This window comes from Zea mays, chromosome 5 (assembly GCF_902167145.1).
Source record: "Zea mays cultivar B73 chromosome 5, Zm-B73-REFERENCE-NAM-5.0, whole genome shotgun sequence".
Taxonomy (NCBI): domain Eukaryota; kingdom Viridiplantae; phylum Streptophyta; class Magnoliopsida; order Poales; family Poaceae; genus Zea; species Zea mays.
The window spans coordinates 185,287,142-185,309,501 of NC_050100.1; the positions used below are offsets into that span (position 1 = coordinate 185,287,142).

At 44.2% G+C, this 22,360-nt stretch overlaps 1 non-coding gene across 1 annotated transcript; it reads left to right on the plus strand.

The window, feature by feature from the left end:
* Window positions 1-20,815: 20,815 nt before the first annotated feature.
* LOC111589446 (small nucleolar RNA Z102/R77) lies at window positions 20,816-20,900 on the plus strand. Its single transcript, XR_004849865.1, has one exon. It is a non-coding gene; the product is annotated as a small nucleolar RNA Z102/R77 (small nucleolar RNA).
* Window positions 20,901-22,360: the final 1,460 nt, after the last annotated feature.

The following is a 22,360-nucleotide window of genomic DNA, read 5'->3' on the forward strand; positions in this document are numbered from 1 at the left end:
GCACTTGATTCACCAAGGTCTTGAGCCGGTTGTACATGTTTTGTGGCTCCTCCCCTTTGCGAAGCCGGAACCGACCGAGCTCCCCCTCGATCGTCTCCCGCTTGGTGATCTTTGTGAGTTCATCTCCTTCGTGTGCGGTTTTGAGCACATCCCAAACCTCTTTGGCGCTCTTCAACCCTTGTACTTTGTTGTACTCCTCTCTACTTAGAGAGGCGAGGAGTATTGTTGTTGCTTGAGAGTTGAAGTGCTCGATTTGGGCCACCTCATCCTCATCATAGTCTTCATCCCCTACGGATGGTACCTGTGCACCAAACTCAACAACATCCCATATACTTTTGTGGAGTGAGGTTAGATGAAATCGCATTAAATCACTCCACCTAGCGTAATCTTCACCATCAAATGTTGGTGGTTTGCCTAATGGGACAGAAAGTAAAGGTGTATGTTTAGAAATGCGAGGGTAGCGTAGGGGGATCTTACTATACTTCTTGCGCTCTTGGCGCTTAGAAGTGACGGATGTCGCGTCGGAGCCGGAGGTGGATGTTGATGAAGAGTCGGTCTCGTAGTAGACCACTTTCCTCATCCTCTTTTTCTTGTCCCCACTCCGTTGCGGCTTGTGAGAGGAAGACTTCTCCTTCTTCTCTTTGTGTGAAGAAGATTTCTTCTCCTTCCCTTTGGAGGAGTCCTTCTTCTTCTCCTTCCCTTTGGAGGAGTCTTTCTTCTCCTTCCTCTTGGTGCGGGACTCTTCCGATGAAGTGCTCCCGTGGCTTGTAGTGGGCTTTTCGCCGGTCTCCATCTCCTTCTTGGCGTAATCTCCCGACATCACTTCGAGCGGTTAGGCTCTAATGAAGCACCGAGCTTTGATACCAATTGATAGTCGCCTAGAGGGGAGGTGAATAGGGCGAAACTGAAATTTACAAATATAAACACAACTACAAGCCGGGTTAGCGTTAGAAATAAAAACGAGTCCGCGAGAGGGTGTAAAACAAATCTCAAGCGAGTAAAACGGTGAGACACAAGGATTTGTTTTACCGAGGTTCGGTTCTCGCAAACCTACTCCCCGTTGAGGAGGCCACAAAGGCCGGGTCTTTTTCAACCCTTTCCCTCTCTCAAACGGTCCCTCGGACCGAGTGAGCTTCTCTTCTCAAATCACTTGGGAATCAAACTTCCCGCAAGGACCACCACACAATTGGTGTCTCTTGCCTCAGTTACAAGTGAGTATGATCTCAAGAACGAATGCGAAAGAAAAGAAGCGATCCAAGCGCAAGAGCTCAAATGAACACTACAAATCACTCTCTCTAGTCACTAAAGCTTTGTGTGGAGTTGGGAGAGGATTTGATCTCTTTTGGTGTGCTTTGCAATGAATGCTAGCTCTTGTATAGTGGTTGGAAGCTGGAAAACTTGGATGCAATGAATGGTGGGGTGGTTGGGGTATTTATAGCCCCAACCACCAAACATGACCGTTGGTGGAGGCTGTCTGTCGTATGGTGCACCGGACAGTCCGGTGCACACCGGACATGTCCGGTGCACCAGCCATGTCACCAATGTCGTTGGATTCCGATCGTTGGAGCTTCTGTCTTCTGGGCCCGCCTGGATGTCCGGTGCACACCGGACACGTACTGTTCAATGTCTGGTGCGCCAGTATGGGCGTGCCTGACTTCTGCGCGCTTCTGGCGCGCATTGAATGCGCCTGCAGGTGACCGTTGGCGCGAAGTAGCCGTTGCTCCGCAGTCGCACCGGACAGTCTGGTGTACACCGGACATGTCCGGTGAATTATAGCGGAGCAGCCGTTACGATTTCCCGAGGCTGGCGAGTTCCGGAGGCCGCTCTTCCTTGGAGCACCGGACACTGTCCGGTGTACACCGGACAGTCCGGTGAATTATAGCGGAGTACCTCTAGAAATTCCCGAAGGTGGCAAGTTTAAGTTGAAGTCCTCTGGTGCACCGGACACTGTCTGGTGGTGCACCGGACACTGTCCGGTGTGCACCGGATAGTCCGGTGCCCCAGACCAGAGGTGCCTTCGGTTGTCCCTTTGCTCCTTTTGTTGAATCCAATACTTGATCTTTTTATTGGCTTGTTGTGAACCTTTTGAGAGCACCTAGAGGGGGGGTGAATAGGTGATCCTGAATAACTTCAAAACTTAAGCCACAAAAACTTGTTAAGTGTTAGCACAATTATGGCCAAGTGGCTAGAGAGGAGTCAAAACACAATAACCACAAGAAATCAATCACAGAGATGACACGGTGGTTATCCCGTGGTTCGGCCAAGTACAAAACTTGCCTACTTCCACGTTGTGGCGTCCCAACGGACGAGAGTTGCACTCAACTCCTCTCAAGTGATCCAATGATCAACTTGAATACCACGGTGTTCTTGCTTTTCTTTTCTCAATCCCGCTTGCGAGGAATCTCCACAATTTGGAGCCTCTCGCCCTTACAAAAGATGTTCACAGAGAATCACGGAGCAAGGGAGGGAATGAGCGACGCACACAAGACTTCAAAAGATCAGAGCAACACGCACACAAGCAGCAATAAGAGCTCGCAACACAACTCAAAGAGTACACAACTCCACAAGAGCTCTATATGCTATCACAATGAATCGAATGCGCTAGATCAATGTCTTGGTGCTTAGAAAGGTTGTAGGAATGCTTGGTGTACTCCTCCATGCGCCTAGGGGTCCCTTTTATAGCCCCAAGGCAGCTAGGAGCCGTTGAGAACACATCTGGAAGGCTATCCTTGCCTTCTGTCGTCGGGCGCACCGGACAGTCCGGTGCACACCGGACACTGTCCGGTGCCCGATTTGTTTCCTTAAACAGCGCATCCAACCGTTGCTGTCTGAGTCAGATCTGCGCACCGTTGGCGCACCGGACATGTCCGGTGCACACCGGACAGTCCGGTGTATCTTTCCGACCGTTGGCTCAGCCACGTGTCGCGCGCTGATCGCGCGGCCGACCGTTGGCCCGGCCGACCGTTGGCTCACCGGACAGTCCGGTGCACACCGGACAGTCCGGTGAATTTTAGCCGAAGTCGCCGGAGAAAAACCCGAGAGCGGCCTCTTCGGCCGAGGCGGCCTGGCGCACCGGACACTGTCCGGTGCACCACCGGACACTGTCCGGTGCACCACCGGACAGTCCGGTGCCCTAGACCGAAGCAGCCCCTTGGCTGCACACAGCCAAGTCTTCTCTTCTCTTCTTCTTTCTGTTTCTAACACTTAGACAAATATATTAGTACACAAAACCAATGTACTAAGACTTAGAAACATACCTTTGTTGAAGATTTGCACTTTGTTCATCCATGGGCATTGATTTACATTTAAGCACTTGTGTTGGCACTTAATCACCAAAATACTTAGAAATGGCCCAAAGGCACATTTCCCTTTCACCTTTGACACCTATATAACTTATACACTAGAGCAAACTAGTTAGTCCAATTATTTGTGTTGGGCAATTCAACCACCAAAATTATTTTAGGAACTAGGTGTAAGTCTAATTCCCTTTCACTTTATTATAATTTTATATTGTGTTGCACCCTCATAGGGTCTTGTGGATGTAATTTCTGCCGGGGAGAATAGAGCTTCAGAGGTTGGCAAGAGAATTGTTTTGCCTCGTACATTCCAAGGGGGTGATCGCGATATGCAGCAAAGATTTCTTAATGCAATGGCTATTGTCCAACGTCTTGGGAAACCAGATTACTTCATCACAATGACTTGCAATCCATACTGGGAGGAGATTACAAACAATCTTCTACCTGGCCAGACACCACAAGATAGACCAGAGCTGGTTACAAGGGTATATAGGGCCAAATTACGAGACATGAAAGATCTATTGATCAAAAAAGCATATTTTGGCCAAGTTGCGGGCTATGTGCATGTTACCGAGTTTCAGAAAAGGGGGTTGCTGATAGTCGCCTAGAGGGGGGGTGAATAGGGCGAAACTGAAATTTACAAATATAAACACAACTACAAGCCGGGTTAGCGTTAGAAATATAAACGAGTCCGCGAGAGAGGGCGCAAAACAAATCGCAAGCAAATGAAGAGTGTGACACGCGGATTTGTTTTACCGAGGTTCGGTTCTCGAAAACCTACTCCCCGTTGAGGAGGCCACAAAGGTCGGGTCTCTTTCAACCCTTCCCTCTCTCAAAAGGTCCCTCGGACCGAGTGAGCTTCTCTTCTCAAATCAAAGCTGGGAACAAAACTTCCCCGCAAGGGCCACCACACAATTGGTGCCTCTTGCCTTGATTACAATTGAGTGTTGATCACAAGAGCAAGTGAGAAAGAAAAGAAGCAATCCAAGCGCAAGAGCTCAAAAGAACACGACAAATCTCTCTCGCTAATCACTAAAGCCTTTTGTGGAATTGGAGAGGATTTGATCTCTTTGGTGTGTCTAGAATTGAACGCCTAGCTCTTGTAAGTGGTTGAGAAGTGGAAAACTTGGATGCAATGAATGGTGGGGTGGTTGGGGTATTTATAGCCCCAACCACCAAAAGTGGCCGTTGGGAGGCTGTCTGTTCGATGGCGCACCGGACAGTCCGGTGCCCCCGCCACGTCATCAATGTCGTTGGATTCTGACCGTTGGAGCTTCTGACTTCTGGGCCCGCCTGGGTGTCCGGTGCACACCGGACATCTCCTGTTCATTGTCCGGTGCGCCAGTATGGGCGCGCCTGACTTCTGCGCGCGCAGAGCGAGCATTAAATGTGCCGCAGGTAGCCGTTGGCGCCGAAGTAGCCGTTGCTCCATGGTTACACCGGACAGTCCGGTGCACACCGGACATGTCCGGTGAATTATAGCGGAGTGGCTGCTGCGCGTTCCCGAGGCTGACGAGTTCCGGAGGCCGCGCTTCCTTGGAGCACCGGACACTGTCCGGTGTACACCGAACAGTCCGGTGTACACCGGACAGTCCGGTGAATTATAGCGCGCCGGCCTGAGAAATTCCCGAAGGTGGCGAGTTCGAGTCGGAGTCCTCTGGTGCACCGGACACTGTCCGGTGTGCACCGGACAGTCCGGTGCCCCCAGACCAGAGGTGCCTTCGGTTGCCTCTTTGCTCCTTTGTTGAATCCAAAACTTGATCTTTTTATTGGCTGAGTGTAAACCTTTTACACCTGTATAATCTATACACTTGGGCAAACTAGTTAGTCCAATTATTTGTGTTGGGCAATTCAACCACCAAAATTAATTAGGGACTAGGTGTAAGCCTAATTCCCTTTCAATCTCCCCCTTTTTGGTGATTGATGCCAACACAAACCAAAGCAAGTATAGAAATGCATAATTGAACTAGTTTGCATAATGTAAGTGCAAAGGTTGCTTGGAATTGAGCCAATATAACTACTTACAAGATATGCATGGATTGTTTCTTACTTATAATATTTTGGACCACGCTTGCACCACATGTTTTGTTTTTGCAAATTCTTTTGTAAATCCTTTTCAAAGTTCTTTTGCAAATAGTCAAAGGTAAATGAATAAGATTTTTCAAAGCATTATTAAGATTTGAAATTTTCTCCCCCTGTTTCAAATGCTTCTCCTTTGACTAAACAAAACTCCCCTTAAAAGAGATCCTCCTCTTAGTGTTCAAGAGGGTTTTGATATATCATTTTTGAAATACTACTTTCTCCCCCTTTTGAACACAATAGGATACCGGTTGAAAAATATTCTTTGAAAACACGAATTTTTTGAAATTGGTGGTGGTGCGGTCCTTTTGCTTTGGGCTCTTACTTTCTCCCCCTTTGGCATGAATCGCCAAAAACGGAATCATTAGAGCCCTTTAAGTAATTTCTTCCCCTTTGGCCATAGACAAATGAGTTAAGATTATACCAAAGACGAAGTCCTTTTGCTCTCTCCCCCAAAGATGGAGAGTGGCTTGGAGTGACGGCGAAGCATGAGTTACGGAGTGGAAGCCTTTGTCTTTGCCGAAGACTCCAATTCCCTTTCAATATACCTATGACTTGGTTTGAGATAGACTTGAAAACACATTAGTCATAGCATATAAAAGAGATATGATCAAAGGTATATAAATGAGCTATGTGTGCAATCTAGCAAAAGAAATTGCGTGAATCAAGAATATTGAGCTCATGCCTAAGTTTGGTAAAAGTTTGTTCATCAAGAGGTTTGGTAAAGATATCGGCTAATTGATCTTTAGTGTTAATGTAAGAAATATCGATATCTCCCTTTTGTTGGTGATCCCTAAGAAAATGATACCGGATGGCTATGTGCTTAGTGCGGCTATGCTCGACGGGATTGTCGGCCATTTTGATTGCACTCTCATTATCACATAGCAAAGGGACTTTGGTTAATTTGTAACCGTAGTCCCGCAGGGTTTGCCTCATCCAAAGCAATTGCGCGCAACAATGGCCTGCGGCAATATACTCGGCTTCGGCGGTGGAAAGAGCGACCGAATTTTGCTTCTTTGAAGCCCAAGACACCAAGGATCTTCCCAAGAACTGGCAAGTCCCCGATGTGCTCTTCCTATTGATTTTGCACCCCGCCCAATCGGCATCCGAATAACCAATCAAATCAAATGTGGATCCCCGAGGGTACCAAAGCCCAAACTTAGGAGTATAAGCCAAATATCTCAAGATTCGCTTTACGGCCGTAAGGTGGGATTCCTTAGGGTCGGATTGGAATCTTGCACACATGCAAACGGAAAGCATGATATCCAGTCGAGATGCACATAAATAGAGTAAAGAACCTATCATCGACTGGTATACCTTTTGATCCACGGACTTACCTCCCGTGTCGAGGTCGAGATGCCCATTGGTTCCCATGGGTGTCTTGATGGGCTTGGCATCCTTCATTCCAAACTTGGTTAGAATGTCTTGAGTATACTTTGTTTGACTAATGAAGGTGCCCTCTTGGAGTTGCTTGACTTGGAATCCCAGAAAATACTTCAACTCCCCCATCATAGACATCTCGAACTTTTGTGTCATGATCCTACTAAACTCTTCACATGTAGATTCGTTAGTAGACCCAAATATAATATCATCAACATAAATTTGGCATACAAACAAATCATTTTCAAGTGTTTTGGTAAAGAGTGTAGGATCGGCTTTTCCGACTTTGAAGCCATTAGCAATAAGGAAATCTCTAAGGCATTCATACCATGCTCTTGGGGCTTGCTTGAGCCCATAAAGCGCCTTAGAGAGCTTATAGACATGGTTAGGGTACTCACTGTCTTCAAAGCCGGGAGGTTGCTCAACATAGACCTCTTCCTTGATTGGTCCATTTAGGAAGGCACTTTTCACGTCCATTTGATAAAGCTTAAAGCCATGGTAAGTAGCATAGGCCAATAATATGCGAATTGATTCAAGCCTAGCTACGGGTGCATAGGTTTCACCGAAATCCAAACCTTCGACTTGAGAGTATCCCTTGGCCACAAGTCGAGCTTTGTTCCTTGTCACCACACCATGCTCATCTTGCTTGTTGCGGAAGACCCATTTGGTTCCTACAACATTTTGATTAGGACGTGGAACTAAATGCCATACCTCATTTCTAGTGAAGTTGTTGAGCTCCTCTTGCATTGCCACCACCCAATCCGAATCTTATAGTGCTTCCTCTACCCTGTGTGGTTCAATAGAGGAAACAAACGAGTAATGTACACAAAAATGTGCAACACGAGATCTAGTGGTTACCCCCTTATGAATGTCGCCGAGGATGGTGTTGACGGGGTGATCTCGTTGGATTGCTTGGTGGACTCTTGGGTGTGGCGGCCTTGGTTCTTCATCCTCCTTGTCTTGATCATTTGCATCTCCCCCTTGATCATTGTCGTCATCTTGAGGTGGCTCATTTGCTTGATCTTCTACTTCATCAACTTGAGCTTCATCCTCATTTTGAGTCGGTGGAGATGCTTGCATGGAGGAGGATGGTTGATCTTGTGCATTTGGAGGCTCTTTGGATTCCTTAGGACACACATCCCCAATGGACATGTGCCTTAGCGCGACGCATGGGGCCTCTTCAATACCTATCTCATCAAGATCAACTTGCTCTATTTGAGAGCCGTTAGTCTCATCAAACACAACGTCACAAGAAACTTCAACTTGTCCGGATGACTTGTTAAAGACTCTATATGCCCTTGTGTTTGAGTCATATCCTAGTAAAAAGCCTTCTACAGTCTTAGGAGCAAATTTAGATTTTCTACCTCTTTTAACAAGAATAAAGCATTTGCTACCAAAGACTCTAAAATATGAAATGTTGGGCTTTTTACCGGTTAGGAGTTCATACGATGTCTTCTTGAGGATTCGGTGAAGATATAACCGGTTGATGGCGTAGCAGGCGGTGTTGACCGCCTCGGCCCAAAACCGATCCAAAGTCTTGTACTCATCAAGCATGGTCCTTGCCATGTCCAATAGAGTTCGATTCTTCCTCTCCACTACACCATTTTGTTGTGGCGTGTAGGGAGAAGAGAACTCATGCTTGATGCCCTCCTCCTCAAGGAAGCCTTCAATTTGAGAATTCTTGAACTCCGTCCCGTTGTCGCTTCTAATTTTCTTGATCCTTAAGTCGAACTTATTTTGAGCCCGTCTCAAGAATCCCTTTAAGGTCTCTTGGGTTTGAGATTTTTCCTGTAAAAAGAATACCCAAGTGAAGCGAGAATAATCATCCACAATAACTAGACAGTACTTACTCCTGCCGATGCTTATGTAAGCGATCGGGCCGAATAGATCCATGTGTAGGAGCTCCAGTGGCCTGTCAGTCGTCATGATGTTCTTGTGTGGATGATGGGCTCCAACTTGCTTTCCTGCCTGGCATGCGCTACAAATCTTGTCTTTCTCAAAATGAACATTGGTTAGTCCTAAAATGTGCTCTCCCTTTAGAAGCTTATGAAGATTCTTCATCCCAACATGGGCTAGTCGGCGGTGCCAGAGCCAACCCATGTTAGTCTTAGCAATTAAGCATGTGTCGAGTTCAGCTCTATCAAAATCTACTAAGTATAGCTGACCCTCTAATACACCCTTAAATGCTATTGAATCATCACTTCTTCTAAAGACAGTGACACCTATATCAGTGAAAAGACAGTTGTAACCCATTTTGCATAATTGAGATACAGAAAGCAAATTGTAATCTAATGAATCTACAAGAAAAACATTGGAAATAGAATGGTCAGGAGATATAGCTATTTTACCAAGACCTTTGACCAAACCTTGATTTCCATCCCCGAATGTGATAGCTCGTTGGGGATCTTGGTTTTTCTCATATGAGGAGAACATCTTTTTCTCCCCTGTCATGTGGTTTGTGCACCCGCTGTCGAGTATCCAACTTGAGCCCCCGGATGCATAAACCTACAAAACAAGTTTAGTTCTTGACTTTAGGTACCCAAACGGTTTTGGGTCCTTTGGCATTAGAAACAAGAACTTTGGGTACCCAAACACAAGTCTTGGAGCCCTTGTGTTTGCCCCCAGCAAACTTGGCAACTACCTTGCCGGATTTGTTAGTCAAAACATAAGCTGCATCAAAAGTTTTAAATGAAATGTCATGATCATTTGATGCAATAGGAGTTTTCTTCTTAGGCAACTTAGCATGGATTGGTTGCCTAGAGCTAGATGTCTCACCCTTATACATAAATGCATGATTAGGGCCAGAGTGAGACTTCCTAGAATGAATTCTCCTAATCTTGCTCTCGGGATAACCGGCAGGGTACAAAATGTAACCCTCGTTATCCTGAGGCATGAGAGCCTTGCCCTTTACAAAATTAGACAATCTTTTAGGAGGTGCATTAAGTTTGACATTGTCTCCCCTTTGGAAGCCAATGCCATCCTTGATGCCAGGGCGTCTCCCACTATAGAGCATACTTCTAGCAAATTTAAATTTTTCATTTTCTAAGTTATGCTCGGCAATTTTAGCATCTAATTTTGCTATATGATCATTTTGTTGTTTAATTAAGGTCATGTGATCATGAATAGCATTAATATCAACATCTCTACATCTTGTACAAATGGAAACATGCTCAACACTAGATGTAGAGGGTTTGCAAGAATTTAATTCTACAACCTTAGCATGCAATATTTCATTTTTACTTCTAAGGTCGGAAATAGTAGCATTGCAAACATCTAGGTCTTTAGCCTTAGCAATTAAATTTTCATTTTCTATTCTAAGGCTAGCATAAGAAATGTTCAATTCTTCAATCCTAGCAAGCAAATCATCATTATTATCTCTAGGATTGGGAATTGAAATATTACAGACATGTGTATCAACCTTAGCATTCAAACTAGCATTTTCATTTCTAAGGTTGTCAATCATCTCACGGCAAGTGCTTAGCTCACTAGATAGTTTTTGACATTTTTCTACTTCTAGAGCATAAGCATTTTTAACCTTAACATGTTTCTTGTTTTCTTTAATTAGAAAATCCTCTTGGGAATCCAAAAGGTCATCCTTTTCATGAATAGCACTAATCAATTCATTTAATTTTTCTTTTCGCTCCATGTTAAGATTGGCAAAGAGAATACGCAAATTATCCTCCTCATCACTAGCATTATCATCACTAGAAGACTCATATTTAGTGGAGGAGTTAGATTTAACCTTCTTCCGTTTGCCGTCCTTTGCCATGAGGCACTTGTGGCCGACGTTGGGGAAGAGGAGTCCCTTGGTGACGGCGATGTTGGCGGCGTCCTCGTCGTCGGAGGAGTCGCTTGAACTTTCGTCGGAGTCCCACTCCCGACAAACATGGGCATCACCGCCCTTCTTCTTGTAGTACCTCTTCTTCTCCTTTCTTCTCCCCTTCTTGTCGTCGCCCCTGTCACTATCACTTGATAATGGACATTTAGCTATAAAGTGACCGGGCTTACCACACTTGTAGCAAACCTTTTTGAAGCGGGACTTGTAGTCTTTCCCTCTCCTTTGCTTGAGGATTTGGCGGAAGCTCTTGATGACGAGCGTCATTTCCTCATTGTCGAGCTTGGAGGCGTCTATTGGTTGTCGACTTGGTGTAGACTCCTCCTTCTTTTCCTCCGTCGCCTTGAATGCGACGGGTTGAGCTTCGGATGTGGAGGGATCATCAAGCTCGTTGATCTTCCTCGAGCCTTCGATCATGCACTCAAAACTTACAAAATTCCCGATAACTTCCTCGGGGGTCATTTTAGTATATCTAGGATTACCACGAATTAATTGAACTTGAGTGGGGTTAAGGAAAATGAGAGATCTTAGAATGACCTTAACCACTTCGTGGTCGTCCCACTTCTTGCTCCCGAGGTTGCGCACTTGGTTCACCAAGGTCTTGAGCCGGTTGTACATGTTTTGTGGCTCCTCCCCTTTGCGAAGCCGGAACCGACCGAGCTCCCCCTCGATCGTTTCCCGCTTGGTGATCTTTGTGAGCTCATCTCCCTCGTGCGCGGTTTTGAGCACATCCCAAACCTCCTTGGCGCTCTTCAACCCTTGAACTTTGTTATACTCCTCTCTACTTAAGGAGGCAAGGAGTATTGTTGTTGCTTGAGAGTTGAAGTGCTCGATTTGGGCCACCTCATCCTCATCATAGTCTTCATCCCCTATGGACGGTACCTGTGCACCAAACTCAACAACATTCCATATACTTTTGTGGAGTGAGGTTAGATGAAATTTCATTAAATCACTCCACCTAGCATAATCTTCACCGTCAAAAGTTGGCGGTTTGCCTAATGGAACAGAAAGTAATGGAGTATGTCTAGATGTACGAGGGTAGTGTAAGGGGATCTTACTAAACTTCTTGCGCTCTTGGCGCTTAGAAGTGACGGATGCCGCGTCGGAGCCGGAGGTGGATGGCGATGAAGAATCGGTCTCGTAGTAGACCACTTTCCTCATCCTCTTTTTCTTGTCCCCGCTTCGACGCGTCTTGTGAGAAGAGGATTTCTCCTTCTTCTCCTTTTGGTGAGAAGAAGACTTCTTCTCCTTCCCTTTGGAGGAGTTCTTCTTCTCCTTTCTCTTGGTGTGGGACTCTTCCGATGAAGTGCTCCCGTGGCTTGTAGTGGGCTTTTCGCCGGTCTCCATCTCCTTCTTGGCGTGATCTCCCGACATCACTTCGAGCGGTTAGGCTCTAATGAAGCACCGGGCTCTGATACCAATTGATAGTCGCCTAGAGGGGGGGTGAATAGGGCGAAACTGAAATTTACAAATATAAACACAACTACAAGCCGGGTTAGCGTTAGAAATATAAACGAGTCTGCGAGAGAGGGCGCAAAACAAATCGCAAGCAAATGAAGAGTGTGACGCGCGGATTTGTTTTACCGAGGTTCGGTTCTCGAAAACCTACTCCCCGTTGAGGAGGCCACAAAGGTCGGGTCTCTTTCAACCCTTCCCTCTCTCAAAAGGTCCCTCGGACCGAGTGAGCTTCTCTTCTCAAATCAAAGCTGGGAACAAAACTTCCCCGCAAGGGCCACCACACAATTGGTGCCTCTTGCCTTGATTACAATTGAGTGTTGATCACAAGAGCAAGTGAGAAAGAAAAGAAGCAATCCAAGCGCAAGAGCTCAAAAGAACATGGCAAATCTCTCTCGCTAATCACTAAAGCCTTTTGTGGAATTGGAGAGGATTTGATCTCTTTGGTGTGTCTAGAATTGAATGCCTAGCTCTTGTAAGTGGTTGAGAAGTGGAAAACTTGGATGCAATGAATGGTGGGGTGGTTGGGGTATTTATAGCCCCAACCACCAAAAGTGGCCGTTGGGAGGCTGTCTGTTCGATGGCGCACCGGACAGTCCGGTGCACACCGGACATGTCCGGTGCCCCCGCCACGTCATCAATGCCGTTGGATTCTGACCGTTGGAGCTTCTGACTTCTGGGCCCGCCTGGGTGTCCGGTGCACACCGGACATCTCCTGTTCATTGTCCGGTGCGCCAATATGGGCGCGCCTGACTTCTGCGCGTGCAGAGCGCGCATTAAATGTGCCGCAGGTAGCCGTTGGCGCCGAAGTATCCGTTGCTCCGTGGTTACACCGGACAGTCCGGTGCACACCGGACATGTCCGGTGAATTATAGCGGAGTGGCTGCTGCGCGTTCCCGAGGCTGACGAGTTCCGGAGGCCGCGCTTCCTTGGAGCACCGGACACTGTCCGGTGTACACCGGACAGTCCGGTGAATTATAGCGCGCCGGCCTGAGAAATTCCCGAAGGTGGCGAGTTCGAGTCGGAGTCCTCTGGTGCACCGGACATTGTCCGGTGCCCCCAGACCAGAGGTGCCTTCGGTTGCCTCTTTGCTCCTTTGTTGAATCCAAAACTTGATCTTTTTATTGGATGAGTGTGAACCTTTTACACCTGTATAATCTATACACTTGGGCAAACTAGTTAGTCCAATTATTTGTGTTGGGCAATTCAACCACCAAAATTAATTAGGGACTAGGTGTAAGCCTAATTCCCTTTCAATTGCCACATGAACATATTCTATTGATAATGAACCTAGACAATAAGTTGACAAGCCCAGATGCATATGACAAAGTGATTTGTGCAGAGATACCAGAGAAGGATAAATACCATGTTTTGCATAATCTGGTCATCAAGCATATGCTACATGGACCTTGTGGAGTTTTAAATAAAAAGTGTCCTTGTATGGTCAATGAAGAGTGTCGTTTTCGCTATCCTCGACAATTCTGTGCTGCAACACAACAAGGAAAGGATTCATACCCTTTGTATAGGAGGAGAGATGATGGGCGTCGTGTAAAGGTAAGAGGATGTGTGTTAGATAACAGGTGGGTGGTTCCATACAATCCTGGATTGCTTATGAGGTATAACTGCCACATAAATGTTGAAGCTTGCTCAAGCATCAAAGCCATTAAGTACATGTGCAAATATGTTTACAAAGGCCACGATCGTGCATCATTCTCAGTTGACCCTGCTCATAAGGAAGATGGAGTAATCAATGAGATTCGGCAGTACAGGGATGCCAGATACATATCCCCACCTGAAGCTGTACATAGGATTCTTGGTTTTCCATTGTTTGGTGTCAATCCTTCTGTTTTGCAACTCCAATGCCATTTACCAGGTATGCAGTCTGTTATTATTGACGAGACAGCTAAACTACAAGACATTGTCAATGAGCCAACTTCTTCTATGACAACACTCACAGAGTACTTCACTAAGAATCATACTGATAGTTTTGCAAGGACATTATTGTATAAAGATTTTCCAGAATACTACAGGTGGATTCCTGGTAGCAAGCGCTGGCAGAGACGAAAACAAAGGGGACAGATTGGTCGAATTGTGTATGCACACCCTGCTGAAGGGGAGAGATATTTCTTGAGAGTACTTCTAAATCATGTTAGAGGTGCATACTCATTTGAGGATTTAAGAACATTGGGTGACATCACATGCTCAACTTTCAGAGAAGCATGCGAAAAAAAGGACTCATAGAGGCTGACATGTCACTTGATGACTGCTTGAGTGAGGCTGCAACCTTTCAAATGCCAACTGCTCTGCGAAGGTTATTTGCAACAATTCTTGTATTTTGTGAGGCCACTAATGTACGTGGACTGTGGGACAAACACAATGACTCAATGTCTGAAGATTATAACCGAGACAATCCTAAATCGACATGCGTACAACAAATGGTCCTTAAAGACATTCGGGAGTTGGTTCGGTCGATGGGGAAGGATATCAGATCTTATGATCTTCCTGAGATTAATGATACAGGTACTTTCCTCCATTATAAGCAAATGATTGTACTTATTGCAAATTAAGGGGTATATAAATAACTGTTTCTGAACTAAAAAAATAGGACAATGTTAATTATGGGCAGGAAGTACTTAGCAAAGTTCAACTTGGTGTGCTATATAGATCAATATTCATATAATTTTTTCAATTAACCATTAAGTTTTATTATGAGTACCTATTCCTTTGTGATAATTAGGTGAATTTTGCAATGATATAATGAGAGAGCTTAGAGAGGAACTTGCTGTTGGTGTGGATCAAGAACATTTGGATATATATACATGTCTTAACAATGGACAGCGTGCAGGATTTGATGAAATCATAGATCACGTACTTAATAAAAAAAACCAGTTGTTTTTTCTGGATGGTCCAGGAGGAACGGGTAAGACCTTCCTATATAAGGCACTACTTGCTAGAGTACGTTCAGAGGGATTAATAGCAATTGCTACTGCAACTTCGGGTATAGCAGCGTCCATATTACCCGGAGGACGCACAACACACTCAAGATTCAAAATCCCTATTAAACTCGCTGACAATAGCACATGCAACTTCACAAAGCAAAGTGGCACTGCGGAGTTACTTCGCACAGCGTCCCTAATTATCTGGGATGAAGTTGCGATGACAAAGCGTCAAGCAGTTGAGTGCCTTGATAGGTCCCTATAAGATATTATGACATCTTCTTTGCCATTTGGTGGAAAGGTTATAGTATTTGGTGGAGATTTTCGCCAGGTGCTTCCTGTAGTGACACGTGGTACAAGAGCACAAATAACGGATGCCACATTGTAGAGATCTTATTTGTGGGATAGCATAAGAAAGATACGTTTGACTATGAACATGAGGGCTCAATCTGATAAATGGTTTTCGGAATACCTCCTTAGAATTGGTAATGGAACTGAGGAGACTATTGGATCTGATTATGTGCGTCTTCCAGAAGAAATTGTGATTGGCTATATGTAACACCCAAAATCCTATTTTAGGATTTATGTGGGTTTCTCGAGAAGAGTTAAACTAAAATATCATTCAATAAAGATTTTTGAAGTCACTCATCCTAAAAATGAATATTTTCTTTATAAAAAATACCCCTGTATGATTTTAGCTCTCCATTTGTTAAAATATATATACACCTTTATATTTATTCTCTAAAGAATTTTTTTTAAGATAGAGAATTATTTCCTTAAATTACCTATTCCCTACTTCTAGTGTGTATGAAATGTGCATATAAAAGCATTGACAAAAATAGGAACATGCATCATGCTGAGTATCTCTTTGATTGTGTAATTAACTAGATTTTAAAGTATCCGCTCAAATATAATTTGGGATTCGAAGATTGAATTTGAAGTTGAAAATTAGAAAAGGAATTAAGAAAATGAGAGAGGGAATTTTAATAAAACCATTTATTCTTCCTATAAATAATAAGGAAAATAATAAATAATAATATTGAAAATATTAGGGGTAATATTTGTATTAGTATTAATTTTGACACTTGGGGGATTTTAAATAGGAATTTTGAATTTGAATTGAATTTGGAGGAAGAACTCTGAAATTAAAAAAAAAAAGAAAAGATAAACCTGTAAGCCTACCTGGGCCGATTTTCTCCCCTCGGCCCAACTAATCGCGCGACCGGCTGGACTATTGGGCCACATTACCGCGCCAGCCCAACTTGGAAACCCAGACACTGACACATGGGGTCGCTCACAGTGGAAGACCCGTGTCTCTTACACGTGGGCCCAGGAAGCCAGTTTCTTCTTCCGCGCGAACTCCGTAACAGACGCCGCTACTTCGTCGCTACTTCTTATCCTTTTCTCTGGCTGCTTGCTCCACCTGCCGCGAATCTCGGTGGCGTTCTCAGGGCAACCGGTCGATTGCCAACTCGGAATCATCTGTCGTGCTATAAAAGCCAAGCCGCCTTCTGTCGTTTCCCCTTCTGTTATGCATACGCGCCAGGAATCACTCGAGCGACGGAAGGGCAGAGAGGGTGAGCAGGGGGATAAGAAGGAACCGCGGGCGCCATTGCCTGTATGTATGATGATGGGAGCTTCGCCATGCTGGGCGTGACTCCTCCGTGGCCTTGCTTGGGCGAAGCCGCGCTTCAGGCGACCGGAATCCTTCACCGATGCACCACTACTACTCACCACTGTGGGCGGGTCAGTCAGCGCATCCATCCCAGGTATGGTGCTCTCTATCGCGTTCGTTAGGATCTTCGGTCCCTTTTTCGCCTAGTCTAATCCCACATCGACGGCCAGAACCCAGAACTTGGCGTGCTCCGGCGAGCCTTCTGCTGTGGTCCACTCGGGCTCCGCCGCTGGCGTGTTCCAGGGAGGAAGAAAGCGCCTGGGACATCAGATCCTATGTGAACAGCCTAGATTAGAACACCAGCGTACCCCTTCGGTTGGGATGATCCGGGCTGTTGATCATGGAGCGGACGTTCGAGATTAGAAGAGAGAGTAACGCTTCGTGCATGGAATTGGATCCGTTTGATTTGGATCGGATGGCCCTGGGGCAGTCACGATTACTTAAAATATGGGTCGTAGATCGCGAATCCTGCGGCCCGGATTGAATACCGGTTCGCATAATACGCCGATCTAATCATGTCCCTTGAAAACAGATCCAACGGCCGAGAGCTTGTGACACCCCTTCGCTGAAGCCGTTTTCTAAAAGAGTCCCTCGGGTTCAGGATAAATAACCCGCAGTCCTCGGGCGCTGTTCTTAGAGTCTTAGAAACATTTGTGCAGTAGCCCCTGTATTTTCTAGAAATTGGCGCGCAGTCCAGTAACCGAGGAAATTGAGAAAAACAATATAGAAATTGATTTTTAATACAAAAACAATTCTACAAACTTGTATAATTCATATTAAATTCATTTTAACTCCAAATTGAGTCATTCCAGTTGCAATAATTTTGTATTAATATTGTCTATCAATTAGTAACACTATTTAGCCATGAAACTTGAATTAAAATTATTCATTTGGATTAATCTATTCTAAGCACTAAATAATTTCAGAAATTCATAACTTAATAATCGTAACTCCGAATTTAGTGATTCTTGTTCCTACGATCTCGTAGAGACGCGTAGAATATTCTTATGCAGTTTAATCTTATGTTTGGTGTAATGTTAATTTTGCCTATACCATGTTTGTCTGTATTGCTACGTTTAGCGGTGAGGACACGTGTCATCTGAAGAGCAAGATTGGTACCTGGAATCTCAAGTCCCAGGCAAGTTGTGCCCTTGATCACTTCTTTTTACCTACTCATGTTCTGATTAATCATAATGATCTGCATAGGTTAACTTTGATGGGACCCAATAGGTTACCCTAGTTTGTCTATCTTTATACCTTGTTTACCACTGAACTTTTTGGGTAGTACTTGCTAGTGCTTTATGTGGTTTTGGGTATGAGGATACATTATTCATGATCACACTTTTATTATCTGTTTATTATCACTGTTCATGATAAGATCATTATGTTAATTGGAACATGGAGAACCACCCGGGAAAACAGTGCTACCACAAGGGTTTAATGGGACGCCCTTGGCCGATTAATTAGGAAAGCTAGTGGAAGACTACCTTACCCGAAAGGGGCAAGGGCAGTAGGGGAGTGGTCAGTGTAGGGAGGCCCTCGGGAGGATTTTGCTGCGATGGCGGTCCTGCAAGGGATTCCTGCATTGGAGCTTCCTATAAACTGTAGCGGGTTTTCTGAAGCTAGTGGAACTTTGTAAAGGCCTCGTAGTGTTACCCTGCCTCGCCTCCTCGGTAGAGGTGTATGGGAAGTCGCGATCCCTTGGCAGATGGGTAACATGACTTGTGGGTAAAGATGCGCCACCTCTGCAGAGTGTAAAACTGGTATACTAGCCGTGCTCACGGTCATGAGCGGCTCGGACACTCACATGATTAAATTATGGAACTTAAACTCAATTTGTCATATGCATTGCATCGCAGGTGAGGTTGTTACTTTTGTTCTACTATTTAATTGGGTTGATATTTACTTATACTTAGTAATTGCTAATAAAATTTTGACCAACTTTAAAAGCAATGCTCAGCTCCAACCATCCTCTTTGGTAAGCCTTACACTTCACGTGAGCTCCCACCTTTGGCGAGTTCATGCACATTATTCCCCACAACTTGTTGAGCGATGAACGTATGTGAGCTCACTCTTGCTGTCTCACACCCCCCACAGGTCAAGAACAGGTACCGCAAGATGAGGCGCGTGGAGGATGCTGTGATGAGTTCGTGAGTGGTCTAGGCCGTCGTCTCCCAGTCAACTTTGGGTTGCTGGATCGTTTCCTCATATGATGTAATTATTTAATTATTTTGTATAGAACTCCTGTTATATAGTAAAGATGTGACATTCGATCCTGTGCCACTATGCATCATATGTGTGAGACTTGGTCCCAGCACACCTGGTGTTTATGTTCGCGCCCGGGCTTTGGATCCCTAAAACCCGGGTGTGACACTATACATACACTGAAGATTCAATAAACAAGCTCATTGTAGATGTCTTCCCGTCACTTGAGGAAAATGCAAGATCAATAGCTTATATGAGCACGCGTGCCATCCTTTCAACCAAAAATCAGCATGTGGACCAACTCAATGCAAAGATGATTGATAAATTTCCGGGCAATGGAAAAGTTTATCATAGCTTTGACTGTGCCGATGATGATTCTAGAAATAACTATCCTATTGAGTTTTTGAACTCCATAACTCCAAATGGTTTGCCCCCACATGTGCTCAAAGTAAAAATCAATAGTCCAGTGATTCTTCTCCGCAATCTTGATCCTAATAATGGCTTGTGCAATGGAACAAGACTCATGGTTAGAGCATTGCAAGACAATGCAATTGATGCTGAAATTGTTGGTGGTCACAATGCGGGTACAAGGGTGTTCATTCCTCAGATTCCAATGTGTCCATCAGATGACATTTCTCTTCCGTTTAAGTTGAAGAGGAAACAATTCCCTATCCGCTTGAGTTTTGCTATGACCATAAATAAAGCACAGGGGCAAACCATCCCAAATGTTGGCATCTACCTGCCAGAGCCTGTGTTCTCGCATGGACAACTTTATGTGGCATTGTCGAGGGGCGTGTCAAGACAAACTACTAGAATTCTGGCTAGGCCAAAGAAGGAATTAGATCCCACAGGGAAGAGCACCAAGAATATTGTGTATAAAGATGTCCTCAACTGCTGACAATTGGTAAGTCCATGCAAATAGCACATATGTTTCCTATGTTTGAATAATCTGCGTGTTATATTTTCGATGAATATTTGTGTGTTCCTGCCAATACTGACAATATTACTTTCATGGTGTCTCCACATGTTAGCTGCATCATTTTTACATGTTATTTGGCCTTTTCTTGTGGAGCTCCAGCTGTAGAGTCTAATTGGTGCTCCTTTTCCTCTCTGTAGTGCAGATTACGATGTCCATACCAAGATCAGCTGGGGATGCTGAAAGATGTGCTTTCATTATTGCACTCTGAAAGTTATGCATACATGACTCATGGTACAATTATATAGGTATACATATTAATCTTATGCTTTGTAACCTCTATGATTGATATAATAATTTTCACTTCTTTTTTACTGTTCATCGAATAACCTGCAGCTACTTAATAACCAGTAGTGTTTTACCTTTTTTTAAGATCACCTGGATGGTCGTTGTCTGAATATCCCAATAATTCTGAGTTGTCCCCTTTTACATACCTACAGCCGTATTGTGTTGTACCAGCCACATATCTTACAATTCTTTTAATGGCAGTCCGGTGTTCAGAATTTGGTGTCTCCATAAATCTGCTCACCATTCCCACAAAATATGCTAGGTTAGGTCTGGTGTTTACAAGATATCTCAGACTCCCAACTATACTTCTGTACTTGGTAGGATCAAATAGTCTGTAACCTTTTGAGCCTGACTCATAACCTATGAAAACCATTTTGCTAGATCTATCAGCCAGTTTATTTAAACCTGGACCAACCAACTTCACATGGGCAACACAACCAAAAAATCTCAAATGACTGACACTAAGTTTCTTTCCATGCCAGGCTTCGAAAGGAGTCTTAGAGATTAGAGCTTGGACTTCACAGCTTCCATTTTCAGACTTCAACAACTATTTTTTTCTAACAAAAATAATTCTAAATATTATACTCAGTGAACTTGTGTTTGTGCCATCATTTCACAGTTGACATTCCTGATTTGTAACTACGATCCTGCTTTTTATATAAAGTTAAATGGTTTGTTTTTATGGTGAGGAGATATGTGATGATCGAATTGTTTCCCTATTTGTTTGATTGGCTGCCATGATGGCTAAATCTGCATTAGCTCTATCTGATCATCTCCTTTACTGGCATTCAATGGAACAACAACGTATATCTGACATAGAGGTTAGGTTTAAACATCACGCATGTTGTTTTACTTGTGGGTTCATGCAGGATATAATGGTTTCAATCATATTCTTGTATCCTTTTTGCATTTGATTCTGTTTTTTTGTCTTCTTATTTATTACTTTTAATTTGTTTGCCAAAACTTTCAATACTGAAAATGATGTGACCCTTAGCATGAAAAATATACTCGTGTTTAGAAAACTTGAGCTTTTAGGATTGTACTCAGTCAACTTCAACACCTACTACCTTTGTGTTTATTTATTTAGCCTTTTCATGTGGTCCTCTAGCTGAATCTAATCAGTGCTTCTTTTCCTCTTTGGAGTGCAGATTACAATGTTAATAACAAGCCCACTGAATGCTGAAAGTTGCGTAAAGGAGCGGTGAGTCTGGGAGCTATGTTTGTGCATGTCGTTCTATGTGCGCTGATAGTAGCGATCAATTTCCCAGTGTATGAAGCAATGTTCGTCCACAAGGACAGTGGCAGATTACCAGCTTCGGTCAGTGTAGTTTTACTCTGCATTGTATTACCATTATGTATACTACTTCCAACCATGTTGTAGATGTGGAGCTGGTGAAAGATGACATATATATTTGAAACCCGATGGTGAAAGTTATAAGAACTGTACTCATATAATATATTTCCAAGAGAAATAAAAAAACAATAACATGTTCCTTTACATATCTGAAAATGTCGCAACATTTTGTTTATCAGGGTGGTGGCGCATAACTTTGTCCAGTCACTGCAATCTGAGAATTCGTTGAACTGGTTTTTCTCATTTGCAATGGCTATACATAGAGACCCTGTCACTGGCAAGCAGTATAGGATTGAATTTGAAGAGCTACACATAACCATCACAGAAACTGCAGCACTGCACGGCTCATTAGCTTCCTCAAGATTGTGTGGGACTGGGCGAGACACAGCAGAACCGATTATGACTAGCGCAGGAATGGTGGCGGAAATGGCTGAATCTACGAGATGGATTGGAAGCCTACTGATGCGTTGGTCCTAGAGCTGTAGGAGGTCATCTTCTCGTCCCTGGACCTGGAGTCCTTGCTGTAGGCCGACGCCGACCTATCCCTGATAAACACGAGCTGCAGGATAACTTAATCTTAATGTGTATTCACTTGTGTCATGATTCAGATTTTTTGTTCACCTCGTTATCTCAATCACTTTTGACATGATTTATAATGTGTATTCACTTTATTGTCTTTTTAGATTTGTTGTATAGTTAGGACGGGCACTTTACTAGTACTACTAAACTCACACTGTGTACCCTATGCCTAAAAATTCTAGGTAAATAGTGCGTCAACCAGGGCTCGAACACTGGGCGAGAGCGAAGTTAGATTGTCTCTAGTAGAGCATAGAAAATAGAGGACATGTAACTATAAATGATATTGTTTAATAATGTTTATA